This window comes from Mobula hypostoma, chromosome 9 (assembly GCF_963921235.1).
Source record: "Mobula hypostoma chromosome 9, sMobHyp1.1, whole genome shotgun sequence".
Classification (NCBI taxonomy): domain Eukaryota; kingdom Metazoa; phylum Chordata; class Chondrichthyes; order Myliobatiformes; family Myliobatidae; genus Mobula; species Mobula hypostoma.
The window spans coordinates 29229932-29248148 of NC_086105.1; the positions used below are offsets into that span (position 1 = coordinate 29229932).

The following is an 18217-nucleotide window of genomic DNA, read 5'->3' on the forward strand; positions in this document are numbered from 1 at the left end:
AAATCAGCTTGATCGAATGACAGAGCAGACACGATGGACTGAATGTGCTAATTCTGCTCCTGTGTTTCATGGTCTTATGCACTTGAGAGAGAATAGGATATAGGATGAATATTTGGCAGTATTTGGAAGTGATCGAATGCTACAACAGCTCTCTGATAGATTTACAAGCATATAGATCTACTCAAATCTGAACGCTACCTCATGTGAAAATCTAGCATGTCACCATCATTGGATTGGTTCTTCCTCCTCAGCTCGACTGTAGTGAGCCTATATCAGAAAGACAATAAATGCTACCATTGTCTGCGATACCCAGGTCTTTCAATTAATAAATAAAAATACTGCTGCCCAGTGACATCAGAGGCAGCTCTGTTGTTTACACCAGAGTACTGGGGTTCTAGAGGATGGGCCCAACTATCCTGCCTTCTGGACTCAGTGGCCGGTAACCCAGTGGAGAGGTACAGTCAGTGTCATCACTGAGATGGAAATAGATGGGCATACCATTAGGACAGTAATCTCACCCCAGGGGACATACACAACGGCATGGATGCAAACATTGTCTCAGAGTTAACCTGGTGCGGCATGGAGCCAGTGATTAGGAAATGGAGTTTGTGGTAGGACCATAAACAATAGTTTGTTTTCTCTTTTCCCATACTAAATAGGGAACTATAACAAATCTCTCTGGGTAAGATCACATGCCACTGTGCAGGAACAGATTTAGTTACAACATTCCTTCTGTTCTGGGGAAAGGGGAAGCCTTTGGGAGATTCACAACTATTTACAAAGGAGTAGCATACAAGACATCTTAGGTTAATACTAAATTTATTTATTTAGGGATTCTGTGTGGAACAGGCACGTATGGCCAAACAACCTGCACCATTTTAGCCCTAGCACAGGACAATTTACAACGACCAATTAACTTACCAACCGGTACACCTTTGGAATGTGGGAGGAAACCCACACATTCAAGGAGAGGGTGTGCAAACTCCTTACAGTCCACATTGCAATTAAACTCTGAACTCCATCAGCACGAGCTGTAATAGAGTTGTGCTAACTTCTACGCTGCCATGGTGCCACACACGCCTCCGTACAAATGTGTGGCCATAATAATATTAAATACAAAGGTCCAATATATGTACATATGATTGTTCCAACAAATGTCACCAATTCATTCTTAGTAACTGTTCTATGTGTATTTGATGCCATTCGTTACAATACTGGCTTGGTTTCCATACTGGGTGATCTCCAAGCATTTTACGACTTGTTGACATAATTTATTTATGGATGTCTGTAAACACAGAACCCGCTCGTTACCTGAGGATAGCCTATATGTTGCAAATGAAAAATAATCTGATTAAGTAGGACAAATATTAACACCTCAAGCACAACATTGATTATAGCCACCTCAATTATAACACTTCTGGATGGATGGAATGAGGGTGAGCAACTTATGCATAAACACAATTTACATACATGCAGAGAATCCATCAGGACTTTAAGCACAGTGATATGTAAAGATGTATCATAGTATTTGCAAATTAATTTACATCTTCCTGACATTTTTACAGTTTTATTCTGTATCTTTTTGTTATGCTATCTTGGTAATTAATTCTAATTTGTATGCTACCTTAAGTTTACATTTCCCATCTTAGCTTTCTGATGATGCTTGTTCTGTTGTGCTGACTGTTAATTTGATGGGTGTTCTTTGCTGCTCTTGGATCTAGTTGCTATGCTACTTTATAATCTCTCACCTCTGAGCTGCCTTGTGTGACCTCATATCTGGTATCTTATGATGTTGTCTTTGTTGTTCCCCCTCTTTTGTATATAATGCTTGATTGTAACCTTGTTTCCTGATCAGTGAGATCCTCATTACTTTTTCTAATTAGTGGCTTGTTCATCTATTATTTCATTGCTTTGTCATATCCCATCACCTTTGAGCCTGTAAGACTATATTTTAAAGTCTTCAGCAAGTCTTCACAGTGGGAGCAGCGGATCATCTGTCAGAAGTTGTGTACTTGGCGAGCTGGGCTCACTCTCTCATTGGTGGGTGAGAGATTGTTGCCGATTCTTGGATCATACACTCAGAAAAGAAAGCAGCGTAACCAACTTTTAACGCCATAAATCAGCAAGTTGTTTTGTTACATCTTCCCTATCGCTGAGAAAAGGGACCCCTCTTTTTCCCTTTATTAGGGAGACAGAGCCTGTGCCATGTCGAATTGTGGGGTGAATGAGTAGTCTTTGTTGTACTGCAGATCATGGTCTTTTTTGAGGGCTTCGTTATTGCTTGCTTGGTGGGCGGAAGGTGCTGATGCTTTTTTCTGCAGAAGTAGGTGGGGGTGAGGGTGGGGGATGGTTGTTGCTTTGCTGCTGCTTGTGTGTGGGAAGGGGCAATAGGTGGGGCTCTGGGGTTCTAACGTTTTAACTATTACGCATTCTTTGGGGCACTTCTGTTTTTGTGGATGTCTGTGAAGAATAAAAACTTCAGGATGTATATTGCATACATTCTCTGCTATGAAATGGAACTTCTGAACTACTGAACATTCATTTTAAGATATCCACATGTTCTTATTACAGAAAGAAGGCCATTAAGCCCATATTGGCTCTCAGAGCATTCCTGGCAATCCCATTCCGCCCTTTAATTTCCCTGTCACCTTTTTCACAAATCCTTCAACTTCACCCTGATTCCCCTACCACCCAGTTACTGCAAGGGAGAAATTGACAGTAGCTAAAAAATCTACCATCCAGACGTCCCTGGGGTGTGGATGGAAACCCGAGCATCCTGGACAAACACAAGGGGAGATCATGCCAACTCCACACAAGCAGGTCAGGTTTGAATCCAGAGCATTACCTGCAGTATCACTGTGCCTTTCCATTGAAAATCTACTGAATCATAGAAAAACTAGAATCTAAAATGTGAATTGACTCGTTATATCTGCGGCAATTTATAAAGAATTACGCAACCTAATTCCACCTTCTGAAACCAGGTCTTTATCCCCACAATACATTGTTTTCACATATCCAAACACGCATTATACTTTTGCTTTAATCATCCTTTCAGACATTGAGTTCCAGACCCATTACCTGTTTTATATATCTCCTCTAAATATTTTAACAATTATTTTAAACTGTTCACATCTCTGCTAAGGAAATGACTTCTCTGTTTACACTAAGCTGCTTATAATAGTATGCACCCCAATTATATTTCTTCTTAGACTTCTCTGCTTCTATTGAATTGAATTGAACTGAATTGACTTTATTACTTACATCCTTCATATGTAAAGTTAATTCCCATGGTAGGAGAGTCTAGGACAAGAGGGCACGACTTCAGCATTGAAAGACGTCCATTTAGAACTGAGATGCGGAGAAATTACTAGACAGAGGGTGGTGAATCTGTGGAATTTGTTGCCATGAGTGACTGTGGAGGCCAAGTCATTGGGTACATTTAAGGCAGAGATAGATAGGTTCTTGATTAGCCAGGGTATCAAATGGTATGGGGAGAATGCAGGGGAGTGGGGATGACGGGAAGAATTGGATCAGCCCAGGATTGAATGGCAGAGCAGACTCGATGGGGTGAATGACCTACTTCTGCTCCTATATCTTATGGTCTTATATACATGAGGAGTAAAAATCTTTATGTTACATCTCCACCTAAATGTGCAATTTGCAATTTGCAATTTATAGTACTTTATAACAAATGGTATGTACAACAACATAACATAGAAATACAGTTGTGTCAGCATGAATTAATCAGTCTAATAGCCTGGTGGAAGAAGCTGTCCTGGAGCCTGTTGATCCTGCCTTTTATGCTGCGGTACCGTTTCCCTGATGGTAGCAGCTGGAATAGTTTGTGGTTGGAGTGACTTGGGTCCTCAATTATCCTCCAGGCCCTTTTTACACCCCTGTCTCTGTAAGTGTCCTGAATAGCAGGAAGTTCACATCCACAGATGCGCTGGGCTGCCGCACCACTCTCTGTAGGGTCCTGCGATTGAGGGAAGTACAGTTCCCATACCAGGCAGTGACACAGCCAGTCAGGATGCTCTCAATTGTGCCCCTGTAGAAAGTTCTTAGAATTTGGGGCCCATACCAAACTTCCTCAACCGTCTGAAGTGAAAGAGGCGCTGTTGTGCTTTTTTCACCACACAGCCGGTATGTACAGACCACGTGAGATCCTCAGTGATGTTTATGCCGAGGAATTTAAAGCTGTTCACCTTCTCAACCCCAAATCCATTGATGTCAATAGGGGCTAGCCTGTCTCCATTCCTCCTGTAGTCCACAATCAGCTCCTTTGTTTTTGTGACATTGAGGGAGAGGTTGTTTTCTTGACACCGCTGTGTCAGGGTGATGACTTCTTCTCTGTAGGCTGCTTCATTATCATTTGAGATTAGGCCAATCAGTGTAGTGTTGTCAGCAAATTTAAATAGCAGATTGGAGCTGTGGGTGGTGACACAGTCATGAGTATACAGAGAGTAAAGATTCATCCTAATTTATCCAATCTATCTCCATAGCTACAAATTTCCAGGCCTGAGTTAAGTCTCCTTGTTACCTCCTTAATCCTTCCAGTCATGCGTTCACCATTCTGTAGATGTTCCTTAGCTCATCTGAAAGACAGCTCGTGCATAATCTCTGTGCTTTATATTTTCTGCTTTAATCATCAGGCCATCCCACTCAGCAAACTGTGGTAATATTATTTTGTGACTGTGTGTGCCATTGTATCTCTCTGTTCGATGTGCTGTGTGTGACTGTAGGCACTGTGCCTTGCACCTTGGCCTAGAGGAGCTCTGCTTCGTTTAACAGTGTACATGTGTATGGTGGAATAACCATTAAACTTGAACTTGAAATCTTTGTGAATGCATTTTAGGTTCTGTATTGATCCATCCTGTGACCTTTAAGGACCTGGAGTCATCCTTTCCAAAGTCTGTCTGTTCCTCCACATGACTCAGCATTTTCCCAATTATCCACCTCTCACCTTGTGGTACCTCTTCAAGTGGTCATGACAGAAATCCATTTGACACTTTTTTTACACATCTAACCAGACCATGCATATCTTCTAGCTTCCCATCTCAATGTCGACAATAAGGGATTTTTAAAATTTATTCTGTGTTATTAATATCCCCTGTTTCATAATACTTGCAGTTCTTTTGGCTGCAGGCAATGTTTGTTCTGGAGCAAATGTTAGATTCATTGCTGTATGAACATTGTTTTCATCTTGTGGGAAAGTCAGCATTGGAAATTTTTACACGGACAAATGAGAATCATTGTTAATTGTTTGTCAACTAGTAATGATGCTTCGAAAACATTAAAATGATGTAACATATGGATTGGTGTTGACAATGTCAGTACACATGACAAGAGTCTTTTCTTTTAAGATTGGACAAACTAATTGATATTTTTAAACATCAACTTGAAAATCATTAGCCAAATCTTGCAAGATCAGTGCACCTGAATCATTGAGAGTTTACCTGCAGCCCCTACCCCCCATATTTTTTTCCATCCGGAACCTATCCTGGAATTGATAATCTATCTGGAACACTAGAAAACAATGGAGCTAACAGACTTCCTTCTGATTCGGAGACGGAGAAAGAAATAACGGAATAATAGTGATGGGGAATGAATTAGAGTTAAATCAGAAACAGTACAAGGGAAAATGCACCAGATGAAAGGGGAAAAAAAATCAAAGAGACATAAGGGAAATGTGACAAATTTTAAATGCCTACATTAAGACTCTACAAAGTATACAAAAACTAAGGGGTTTTTTGAACTAAATCTTTAAAGATATTTCTCAATTTCTGACAACATAAGAAGAGGCCATTTGGCCCATCAAGCCTTTATCAGTTCTCAGAGAATTCCTATCAGTAATATTCTTCGACTTCCCTGTCACTTACTCTCAATCACATGCCCAAAACCTGCATTGTAATTCACCTGGCATCCGCCTGCACCAAGGCTCATTTACAGTGGTCAGTCAATGCACCAACATGACTTTGAGATGAGGGGGAACCCGCAGCAACTGAGGAAAACGCACATGGCCGCAGAGGGCTCAGGATCCTACCTGGGTCACAGAGCTCTGAGGTGGCAATACTAACTGCTGCTCCACTCTGCACCTCTGAGAGGATTTGACGGGGGAAAGTTTCCACTTGTAAGGCTGGGCCACTCGTGACCAATAAGAAAGTTAGTTGAAGAGATAGTGAAAGGAATGGCAGAATATTTCAGGGAAGTTAAATGCCCAAGTGTGAGGTAAGTCTTTTGTGAAACGCAAACACTATTGAGTTGAAATGCTTGCTTCTGTGCCATGGAAACCATGTGATAATTTGAAAATCTGATCTTTTCCCCATGAAAATCAAATAAACTGCAGGTGCTGGAAATCTGAAATAACTCAAATTTAATTCTCCATTCCACCCCCAATTTAGACCTGTCTGTCTGCGGCTTCCTTCACTTCTGATGAGGCCCAACCCGACTTAAACTTCAGGTATGGTATCCTGTCTTCTGTCTGAGTATGTGGTGACCTTCCAGATTGAGGAGTGAATTGACCAATTCGGCTAACTTTTTAAAAATGTTATGGGCGGCACCGTAGTACAGCACAGGGCCGTTCGTGACCGATAAGGGAGATAGTGCTGCTGTCTCACATCTCCAGCAGTCTGTGTTCAGTGCTGATCCTCACTGCTGTCTCTGCGGAATTTGTACATTCCCTGTGTGACTGCATGCATCCGATAGTTCTTACTTCTACTAAGAGGAAGCCATTTAGTTAGCAGTGAGTGAGAATGTTTTCAAATGAGCTTTATCATAGTCCTTGGCACCTTCTGATTTGTCAAGGGTATTGGATTTGAGTAAGGAGAAAGAACAGCTTTACTTTTGTTTCTATTACACCCAACACTCATTTATATCTTTCATACTTAGTCACTATTATTTCCACAGTCAGACTCTTTTGCCTGTGCTCCCTCTCTCCTGAATGATTCCTTCACTGTTGCTATTAACTCTCCTACACTGATTTTCCTCCTCCTGTTTTCTCGATCATTTTCTTTTCTTTCCTCTATTTTGTTCCCATCTAGTTTTGTCCCTCATTTCTTTAAACTCTCTTCTGTCTTTTCTCACTTCAATACTTCGGTGTCCACTCTACCTCTCGCAGAGGAGAGAGATCGGGGGCTGGATTGTTCTCAACCAGCCAGGAACGGACATTCAGACAGCGTGAGAAACAAAGCCTGCACTCAGCTCTGAGAATGCAGCTCCAGAAAGAGCACGGGGATCAGAACTTTTGAAAAAAAACATATAACAAGAAGTTAAGTGGTAGAAGAGGAACCTTAGTGAACCCAATTCACTCTTGTAAGATGGAAGCAGTCATGTCTATTTTCAGGCTGCTAGAGGCCTGAATATCCGTGCAAGACCACAGACTGATGCATCACAGTGAACATTGTTCAAATACCACAACTAGTCCAATTATCATTGAATTTATCACCCATCTTTAATTTGCCCATTTGATTGTAAATTAGATGCCATTACCCATTATAGCCAATGTAGCAGATGGAGAGATGTCTTGCAGTGTCGAGGCAGAATGCAATCCTGAATTGAAGTAGAAGTGCATTAATTGTCATACATTGGTGAGCTAAAGACTGTTGGGTGTGGACCTGTCACATGATAATCCAGTAATGCCTGAGACCATAGATATTTGGTGCCACTGATGAGGAGAGAACATTCCTTCATATGGGGCACCAATACCGAGTACACTAAAGATGCCGGCAACTTGCAGGGTGGGGGTAGGAACTGAGTCAGATTCCCTGAACCGGGTGTGTTCATCCAGATGATTGAGATTTGGTGGATGGCAGAGTGAGGGGTTGTGTCATAAGTGGGGGGGGGGGCCACTGGGAGGACCCAAATGCAAGACACAGACACTGAAGTACTAGGAACAGGACTTGACAAGAGAGCTGGGACAAGAACACAGACTTGGGCTAGGACAAACACGTGGAATTCTGCAGATGCTGGAAATTCTGACGAAGGGTCTCAGCCTGAAACGTTGACTGTCCCTCTTCCTAGAGATGCTGCCTGGCCTGCTGCGTTCACCAGCAACTTTGATGTGTGTTGCTTGGGCTAGGACATTGACGAGGCAAGCGGGACCACGACAAGGAACTGGGAACTAAGACCCTGGGCTTGGACTCTGAGCCGGAGACTGGACAAGGACCTAGAACCTGGGTCTTGACTCGGGCTCTGACTCTAGAACTAGGCAAGGACATGACGTGGCTACAGGACTGGACATGGCTTGGGTTCTTCGAGGCGAGGACATGATGAGGCTTGGGCTCTTCGAGGCGAGGACCTGACGAGGCTTGGGCTCAGACTCCGACCCAGAGACTGGACAGGGACCAAGAAACTGGGTCTTGACTTAGACTCAGGCTCAGACTCCGGAACTAGGCGAAGACATGACGTGGTCTTGGAAGACAGGTCTAGGCGAGGCTACAGGACAGAACAAGAGACTCCTGGGCAAGATGAGAGAACTCCAGTACAGGATGAGGGAACTCCAGCACAAGACGAAGCACATGGACAGGACGAGAACATGAAGCCTTGACTTGGTACTCAGGAACAGCTGAGCCTTGGACTTGGGATGACAGGAACCTCGGAACCTTGGACTTGGAACAACAGGAACACAGAACACAGAGCCTTGGTCTCAGGGAGAGCAGGATCACGGAGCCTTGGACTTGAAAGACAGGAACACAGGGACATGGATCACAGAGCCAGGACCCCTCCTTGGGAACAGGACTTGGGGCTGGGGCTCTACACAGAATGCTGAACACAACAAGACAGTTCCCAACACTAGGTAGCGGCAAACAGCCAGACCTACCTACCGAGGGTGTGGACACAGAGACAGTTCCTAACACTAGGTAGTGACAAACGGCCAGACCTACCTAGCGAAGGTGTGGACACAGAGACAGTTCCAACTCAACGATAGACAGTTCCTTATCTAGACACAACAAGGCTCCGGTCTTGCTCCGGCGTTAGAACTTGACAGTGATACAGGCAAGGACACAGGTGAGGTTGCAGGTAAGGCTTCAGGCAGAGGTTGCAGGAGGAAGGTGAAGGGAAGGGAACAGTGCAACCTCAGGGTAACAGCAAAGACAGCCTGGCTTACCCAACGGAGGCAAGGACAGGAAGGGACAGATCCAATCACAGGGTAATGGCAAAGACAGCCTGACTTACCCCACAGAGGTGAGGATGGGATGCTGACAAGACAAACCAGCAACCACACTCGAACTCAGGGCCACATATATTCCCAGCCCCAAGATGAGCATCAGGTGCCTATGATTAAGCCCAACTGAAACAAGGGACAGTCAGAAGACCCAGAGTCCAGAGTCCACGGACCGGACTGTGAACCGGAACGCGGACTTCACAGACCGAACCATGACAGGTTGAACCAGAGGGAGCAGAAAGGTGGGGGGTGTGCTGATTAGAGCCCACGAAATATCATCCATAAGATAGCCCATGAAATTCGTTACATTTATGAAATGGTGTGAGTTGACCCATCGTCACTGCAGCCCATTTCTGAAAACGTGGACTTTCCTTTGTGAGATGTATTTTGAGTCTTTATACAAAAGCTTCAAAATGGCAGAGTAATTCAGCACGAAGGAACCTTGCTTGTTGCAGGACCTCCTGCCAGCACTTTGACAACAGATCATCCAAAGTTGCCTGTCAGAGGTCTACAGGAAAAACTCAGTGTAAGAAGAATAAATCATTCAAGGCCTTGTTCACCATATGAAGTTGTTGTACACTTCCTTTCTGGCTTTCCTGTGTGCCTTAGCCAAAGTTCTCTGTGTTCTGTTCATAGAGTCTCCACCAGACCTGACCCTGCTTGGACAGCTTGTTCCTGTCCGTAGTGGGAGTACTGAAGTCCTTGAGATGATGATTTGTCATATCACTCTTTTCAAGTCCTGCCGAAGGGTCTTGGCAGTCGACTGTACTCTTTCTTTTTCCATAGATGTTGCTTGGCCTGCTGAGTTCCTCCAGCATTTTGTGTGTCCTGCACTCTTTCCAAGCTGTGGCCAATTTTTTTTTTGGTCACAGGGAGTTCTTGGGTTAGTTTTAAATTAAGTCAAATTCAAGTTTAATTGTCATTCAGTGATACACATGAGTACTGCCAAACGAAACAGCATTTCTCCTGGACCAAGGTGCAAAACACACTACTGTCACACACAGCACATATAGTTAAAATAGCAGTTAAACATACGGTCAAAAAAACAAATATATATATAGAGAGAGCTCGTCCCTGAGTGTCATAGCCTATAGATTGATGGTGAGGCCGTCCTAGTGCAGTCACAGAGAATGCAATCCAACTCGTTTTCCACCGAGTGACCACTGACGGGAGGGTTTCGGCCTGAAACGTCAACTGTACTCTTTTCCTAGCTGCTGCCTGGTCTGCTGAGTTCCTCCATCACTTTGTGTGTAGTGACGGGACGGGTCAGCCCCCAACCCAGCACAGACTCCAGATCTCTCCCACACCGTCTCCGGCACCTGCCTCCCTGGGCGGCTATGGTAGGTGACCCTGTGGCATGAGGGCTTACAACCGAGGCCACGCAGCTCCCCCACAGTCGGTCTCGCCAAAGAACCAGTGAACCGGACTTGCAGTATTCTACATTACCGATGTCCAACAGGATCTTGCAATCACAAGGAAAACAACCAAGACAATCATTTATACCACTTGTTGGCTCGCACTCCATGTACTGCCTCTGACGCTTTCTTCTTTCGAGTCATAAATCTTTGTTAACAACCATTCCGTCCATCCAGTCTGATTTTCAATCCATACACTCAAGAAACTAAGGAACATCTGAATGGGGAAAGGAGATTCGATGTTTCGAGTCAAATTTCTATGTTGGGGATGTCCTGCTGCTCACCCTGCCGAGTTCCTCCAACAGATTGTTTGTTGCTCCAGGTTACAGCATCTGCAGGCTCCTATGTCTCAGGAAACCCAGGGAAACCAGGGGCTCCACCCGAAATGTCGGCTGTTTATTCTGTTCAATAGATGCCGCCTGGCCTGCTGTGTTCCTCCCGCGCTTTGTGTGCATTGCTTTGGATTTCAAGCATCTGCAGACTTCCTTGTGTTCATGATTTTTGCTGCTCCACCCTTTCACTTCAGGAACTCTTCCCATAAAGTAAGTGAAGGCTGAGAGCTCTGAAATTTTCAAGAGAGGGCTCAGTAAGGGTTTCCTAGGGTCAAGGGTTTTGTTGCAGATGCAAGAGAAATGGGGTTGAAGTATAAATGAGCCAGACGGAGGGCTCATCTTATCCTAGTGAAGATCTGCTTCCCAGAGGTGTTGGAGAATAAATCCAATATAGAAGGAAGAGCAGAAAATGAAGGAAAACTTACAAAGGCAGAGTACAATTGATTAAATATCTACGGATACTCTTGTCAATATTGAGGAAAAAGGCAATTGCATTGTGTGCAGTAAGCATAAATAAAAAGGGAGTGTGCAGTGTTGGGATTGACGTGCCAATAGATTTACTGGTGGGAGGCAGCAATTGAGATGCTAATTGTACTGGTGAGTTGCTTATTATTCGATGCTGATGACAGGGGCCTCATGTTACCAAGGCATCAAAGACTGATTTGAAATGCTAAACTAAGGCTCGATGTCATTTCCTTCGAGTGTTCTGTATAAAGTAATGGTGGCTTTCACGGGAGCTATGTGATCTAATTCCCAGCAATGATAGACACAGGGAAAAGTAAGCAAAACATTCTGGAAGTGCAGAACAGCAGTTGTACCGAGAAATATGTTGCTGATGTTTGAGGTAAAGATCCAATCACAAACAAGAGAAAATCTGCATATGCTGGAGATCCAAACAACACATACGAAAAGCCCGAAACATCAACTGTACTCTTTTCCATAGATGCCGCCTGGCCTGCTGAGTTCCTCCAGCATTTTGTGTGTGTTGTTTGAGGTAGAAATCTCCCTTTACTGACAATAAAACTTTTTCCTGAAAAGGATGGCTGGCTGGTGGTGTAGTGGCATCTGCACCGGACTTCGAGGCCAGTGGACTCGGGTTCAAATCCAGTCGGCTCCTTGAACGCTTTGGATTAAGTGTCGAGGTAACAACTCGGCCTCGTAAAAACACAGAAATGCTAAAGAAACTGCAAAGTTGTCGCCCAATGTGCCACAAGATGCGGAGAGGAATAACTACAACCTGCAAAAGACCACTTCCATATGGTGGGAGCCTTCTCTTAGTGATGACATTGATAACGGAATTTACCATCACCTGCTATGCAATTGAATAACAATCAAATGATCAGACATTTCTCAAAACATGCTCCACTGGGCAGAGGAAATCCATACATTCTTATATGCTTCTAAGATCTGGACCACACAAAATACTATCAATGCTATTTCTGTGAAATCCTTCAACTTATTGAAAGAATAATCACAGTGTCTTCTCTCAGGCCGACATTGTCAGCACTGAAGTCTTTGTCTACCACCTGTCTGCTACTTTGGCTAGGCTCCATTTAGCACCAGTTCCCAAAACAGACACTCTATTCTAAGCCATGTTGCAGGAGAAGATCACTAAACAGAGAGGGGAAAAGTTTCAAGGATGTCTTTGTTGAATTACAACATCCCACTGTCTTTTGGGATTCTCTGCCTCGTAACATCTCAAGGTGGAGAAGGAGCATCCAGGATGCATGGTGGCGAACAGAATTGTGATGTAAATAGCAGAAGGAACACACTGCCTCTCAAGCTATGTTCCTATCCAGTCAGGTACCCATCCTGCCCCATTTGTGGAAGAGTCTACAGTTCCCACAATGGCCTCATCATTCACTCCAAATGGAGTAGAAGTAAGTTATCTTTGGACTCAAGAGAAAGGAGATCTCACCCATCATTGAGATTTTTCACCTGTATATAATATTTTTACAAGATAAGATTTTTAACTGACCTGTGGTAATTGTGATCAGGAGAAAGTGAACCAAAAAAGATTTGCATCCTGAATACTGAAGGTGATTGGGGTGGGACTGGATACTTAATCGTAATCAGCTGACATTGGCTTGTACAACTCATGGAAGCTTTAGTTACTAGAAGTAGCAATGGCAAGGATGAAACTAAATAATGAATAATAAAGTTTATATTTTAGAGGATGAATCTTTGTATTTGCAATTCTGGTGGAAGTTTCCAGCTGGTACAATGATAGCTTCCATTGTCTGGCACAATGTCATGGGCCAACAGGCTGTCCTGTGCCATGACTTCCACTGTGCTCCCTGTCGTTAACCAGCTATTAGTGAAACCTAACAACATGATTCCTCAGTATAAGATGGATTCTTGATCTTATTATATCGACCTCATTATGCACTTGCAATATTTGTTTACCTGCACTGCAAACTCTCTGTAGCTTTTATACTTCATTTTACACTGTTACTCATTGACCTTGTTCTATCTCAACACACTGTGTAATGATCTGATCTGTATGAACAATGTTCTAGACACTGCATCTCAGCACATGCGAGAATAATAAACCAGTTCCAATTCCATACTGGTCTGAGATCTCACTAACAAGTTACCTGCAAACAGATCAGAAGTACCTTGTGCATCAGCCATTTCTGAATGTGGAATTACCATCAACAGCAAGCCTGCAGTTATAAAACAAATCAAAACTTTCATTCCACACCTGGATATTGAAGGAGTGATTTTACTTGGCTAATAACTTCCCCAAGATGGTGCAAAATGCCGTAAATGTGCTGCTGATAATTTTTCTTCGAAGATTCTATATCCATTTTTATTTTGTGGTTCATTTTCATGCATGTGCACATGACTGAGAACACGTAAAAACATGAAGAATTATTATTTTCTCTTTGTGTGTTTTTACTCTGCTATAAATATTGAAAATAGTCCATCTTGTCCAAGATTATATACATCTCCTCTGCTTAATCTTCAACACGACCTTAATGTCTTTATTTCCTAAAGCTGTCAACTCCTTCTATATATTAATCTTTCCTGTCTGTTTTCTCTATTCTTTCCTCATAATTTCCTTTCATTCTATCTCCAATACAGCCCTCAGTATTACCTTTGATAAAATTTCTTTATGTATCCTATGACTTTAGGCATGGAGCATCTGTCCCAGTCTCAAGTGCATCTTTACATTTGATGATACTCTTGGACCTGAAGACATGGGAGCAGAATTAGGCCATTCCACCTGTCAAGTCTGCTTTACCATTCTATCATGTCTGATTTATTATCCTTCTCAACCCCATTCTCCTGCCTCCTCCCTGTAACCTTTGATGCCCCGAATAATCTATCAACCTCTGCTTTAAATATATCCAATGACTTGTTCTCCACAGCTATCTGCAGCAATGAATTCCACAGAAACACTACCCCCGGCTAAAAATATTCCTCTTCATCTCTGTTCTAATTAGATGTCCTTCCACTCTGAGGCTGTGCCCTTTGGTCCTAGTCTCCCCCACTATAAAAAACATCCTCTCCAAATCCTCTCTATATAGGCTGTTCAATATTTGATAAGTTTCAATGAGATCCCCCTTCATTCTTCTAATCTCAAGTGAGTACAGGCCCAGAGCTATCAAATGCTCCTCATATTCCCATGAACCTCTCTGGACCCTCTCCAATGCCAGCACATCTTTTCTTAGATAAGGGGCCCAAAACTGCTCACAGTACTCCAAGTGTGGTCTGACCGATGGTTATAATGCCCCAGGATTACATCCTTGCTCTTATATTCTAGTTCTCTTGAAATGAATGTGACCACTGACTCAACCTTCAAGTTAACCTTTAGACAATCCTGCACAAGGCATCTCAAGTCCCTTTGCACCTCTGATTGTTAAATTTTCTCTCCATTTAGAAAATAGTCTATGCCTTTATTCCTTCTACCAAAGTGCATGATTATACACTTCCCTACACTGTATTCCAGCTGCCCAATCTCCCAGTCTGTCTAAGCCTTCTGCAGATACTTTGCTTCCTCAACGCTACCTGCCCCAACTCTTTTTGTGTAATCCTGAAACTTGGCATAACGCCATCAATTCAGTCATCCAAATCATCGAAATATAACATGAGAAGTATTGGTTCCGACAAAGACCCCTGTGGAACACTACTAATTGCCGGCAGCAAACCAGAAAAGGCCCCTTATTCTCACTCCTTCTTTTCTGCCAGTTAGCTAAGCTTCTAGCTATGCTAGTATATTTCCTTCAATGCCATGGGCTCTTAATTTGTTAAGCAAACTCATGTGCGGCACCTTGTCAAAGCCCTTCTGAAAATCCAAGTAATCAACATCCACTGACTTTCTGTTGTCTATCCTGCTTATTATTTACTCAAAGAATTCCAACAGATTTGTTAGGCATGATTTCCCCTAAAGGAAACCACTCTGACTTTGCCTGCTTTATCATGGGCCTCTAACTACACCAAAACCTCATCCTTAATAATGACTCCAAGACCTTCCCAACTACTGAAGTCAGGCTAATTGGCTTACAATTCTCTTTCTTTTGCCTCCCTCCCTTAAAGAGTGGAGTGATATTTGCAATTTTCCAATCTTCCAAAGCCATTCTGGAACTAGTGATTCTTGAAAGATCATGACTAGTGCCTCCACAACCTCCTCTGCTACCTCTTTCAGAACCCAAGGGTGTAGTCCAGCTGGTCCAGGTGACTTATCTACAATTCAACCTTTCAGCTTCCCAAGCGCCTTCTCCTTAGTAATAGCAACTACACTCACTTCTTCCCCCAGTACTCTTGGATTTTTGGCATACTCCTAGTGTCTTCCACAGCGAAGACAAACACAAAATACGTATTAAGTTTGTCTGCCATTTCTCTTCCCCCATTACTACCTCTCCAGCATCATTTTCAGTGGTCCGATATCCAGTCTCACCTCTCCTTTACTTTTAATATTTCTGAAAAAATACTTTTGGTATCATCATATTATTGGCTAACTTATGTTCATATTTCATCTTTTCTCTCTTTATGATTTTTTAGCTGCCTTTTGTTAGTTTTTGAAAGCTTCCCAATCCTCTAACTTCCCACAATTTTTACTGTATTATTTGTTCCCTCTTTTCCTTCTGTGCTGTCATTGACTTCCCTTGTCAGCCACTGTTGCCTCATCCTCCCTTTAGAATACTCTGGGATGTATCTATCCTGCGCCTTCTGAATCACTCCCGGAGACACCAACCATTGTTGTTCTGCTGTCATCCCTGGTACTGTCCCCTTCCAATTAAATCTGGCCAGCTCCTCTCTCATGCTTCTGTTACTCCCTTTTTTCCATTGAAATACTAATATATCTGACTTTATTTTCTCCCTCCCAAACTGCAGGGTGAATTTATCATATTATGATAACTGTCTCCTAAGGGTTCCTTTACTTTAAACTCCCTAATGAACTCTGGTTCATAACACAACATTCAATCCAGAATTGCCTTTCCCCTGGTGGGCTCAACTACAAGTGGTTCTAGAAACCCAAGCCTCCAGTTCCAGTTCCCCGGTCCCGACCGCTTCATTTTCACTATGGATGTCCAATCCTTATACACCTCCATTCCCCATCAAGAAGGCCTCAAAGACCTTCGCTACTTTCTGGACGATAGACCTCACCAGTTCCCCACCACCACTACCCTCCTCCGGTTGGCGGAACTGGAACTCACACTTAATAACTTGTCTTTCGGGTCTTCCCACTTTCTTCAGACCAAGGGTGTAGCTATGGGCACTCGCATGGGACCCAGCTATGCCTGCCTCTTTGTTGGTTATGTGGAGCAGTCTGTGCTCCAAACCTATTCTGGTACTGCTCCCCAACTTTTCCTTCACTACATTGACAACTACATTGGTGCTGCTTCCTGCACCCATGCTGAGCTCATCAATTTCATCGACTTTACTTCAAACTTCCACCCAGCCCTCAAATTCACTTGGTCTATCTCGGACACTTCTCTCCCCCTTCTCGATCTCTCAGTCTCCATCTCTGGAGACAGACTGTCCACTGACATCTTCTACAAGCCCACTGACTCTCATAACTACCTCGACTATACCTCTCCCCATCCCGCCACATGCAAAAATGCCATTCCCTATTCCCAGTTCCTCCATCTCCGCTGCATCTGCTCCCAGTATGAGGCTTTCCATTCCAGGACATCTCAAATGTCCTCTTTCTTTAAGGATCGTGGTTTCCCTTCTGCCGTCATCAATGATGCCCTCATCCACATCTCCTCCATTTCCTGCACTTCGGCCCTCACCCCATCCTCCCACCACCACAACAAAGACAGAGTTCCCTTTGTCCTTACCTACCACCCCACCAGCCTCCGGATCCAGCACATTATCCTCCGCAACTTCCGCCACCTTCAACAGAACCCCACTACTAAGCACATCTTTCCCTCTCCACCCCTCTCTGCTTTCCGCAGTGATTGGTTCCTCCGCAACTCCCTGATCCACACGTCCCTCCCCACGGGTCTCCCACCCGGCACTTATCCCTGTAAGCATGAGTGCTACACCTGTCCCTACAACTCATCTCTTGCCACCATTCAGGGCCCCAAACAGTCCTTCCATGTGAGGCAACACTTCACTTGTGAGTCTGTTGGGGTCATCTATTGCATCTGGTGCTCCTGGTGCGGCCTCCTCTACATCGGTGAGACCCGACGCAGATTGGGGGACCGCTTCGTCGAGCACCTCCACTCCGTCCACCACAACAGACAGGATCTCCCGGTAGCCACCCACTTCAACTCTGCTTCACATTTCCTTTAGGATATGTCCATACATGGCCTCCTCTACTGCCATGATGAGGCTAAACTCAGGTTGGAGGATCAGCACCTCATATACCGTCTAGGTAGTCTCCAGCCCCTCGGTATGAACATAGAATTCTCCAACTTCCGGTAATTCCCTCCCCTTCCCTTCCCCCATCCCTATTTTACTCTGCCCCTCCCCCAGCTGCCTATCACCTCCCTCATGGTTCCGCCTCCTTCTACTATCCATTGTGTTTTCCTCTATTCCTTCTTTACCTTTCCTGCCTATCACCTCCCTGCTTCCCCTTCCCCACCCCTTTATCTTTCCCCTTACTGGTTTTTCACCTGGAACCTGCCAGCCTTCTCCTTCCCACCTTGCCCATACCTTCTTTATAGGGCCTCTGCCCCTTCCCTCTTCAGTTCTGATGAAGGGTTCCGGCCCGAAACATTGACTGATTGTTTCCACGGATGCTGCCTGTCCTGCTGAGTTCCTCCAACTTGTACGCTTTCTACAAATTCCATCTCTTGGGGTTTGGCACCAACCTGAATTTCTCAATCTACCTGCATATTGAAATCCCCTAT

The 18217-nt window shown here is 43.9% G+C and overlaps 1 protein-coding gene across 2 annotated transcripts in view; it reads left to right on the forward strand.

Moving 5' to 3' along the window:
* chrm2a (cholinergic receptor, muscarinic 2a) overlaps positions 1 to 18217 on the forward strand; it is an 82844-nt gene that overhangs the window by 54204 nt on the left and 10423 nt on the right. The window contains exon 3 of one of the 2 annotated variants that reach the window (XM_063057948.1): positions 6402 to 6460. The exons of the other annotated variant lie outside the window; for it this stretch is intronic. The gene's annotated coding sequence lies outside the window, so the exon portion shown is untranslated. The remainder of the gene's footprint in view (positions 1 to 6401; positions 6461 to 18217) is intronic. 2 annotated transcript variants of the gene reach the window in all.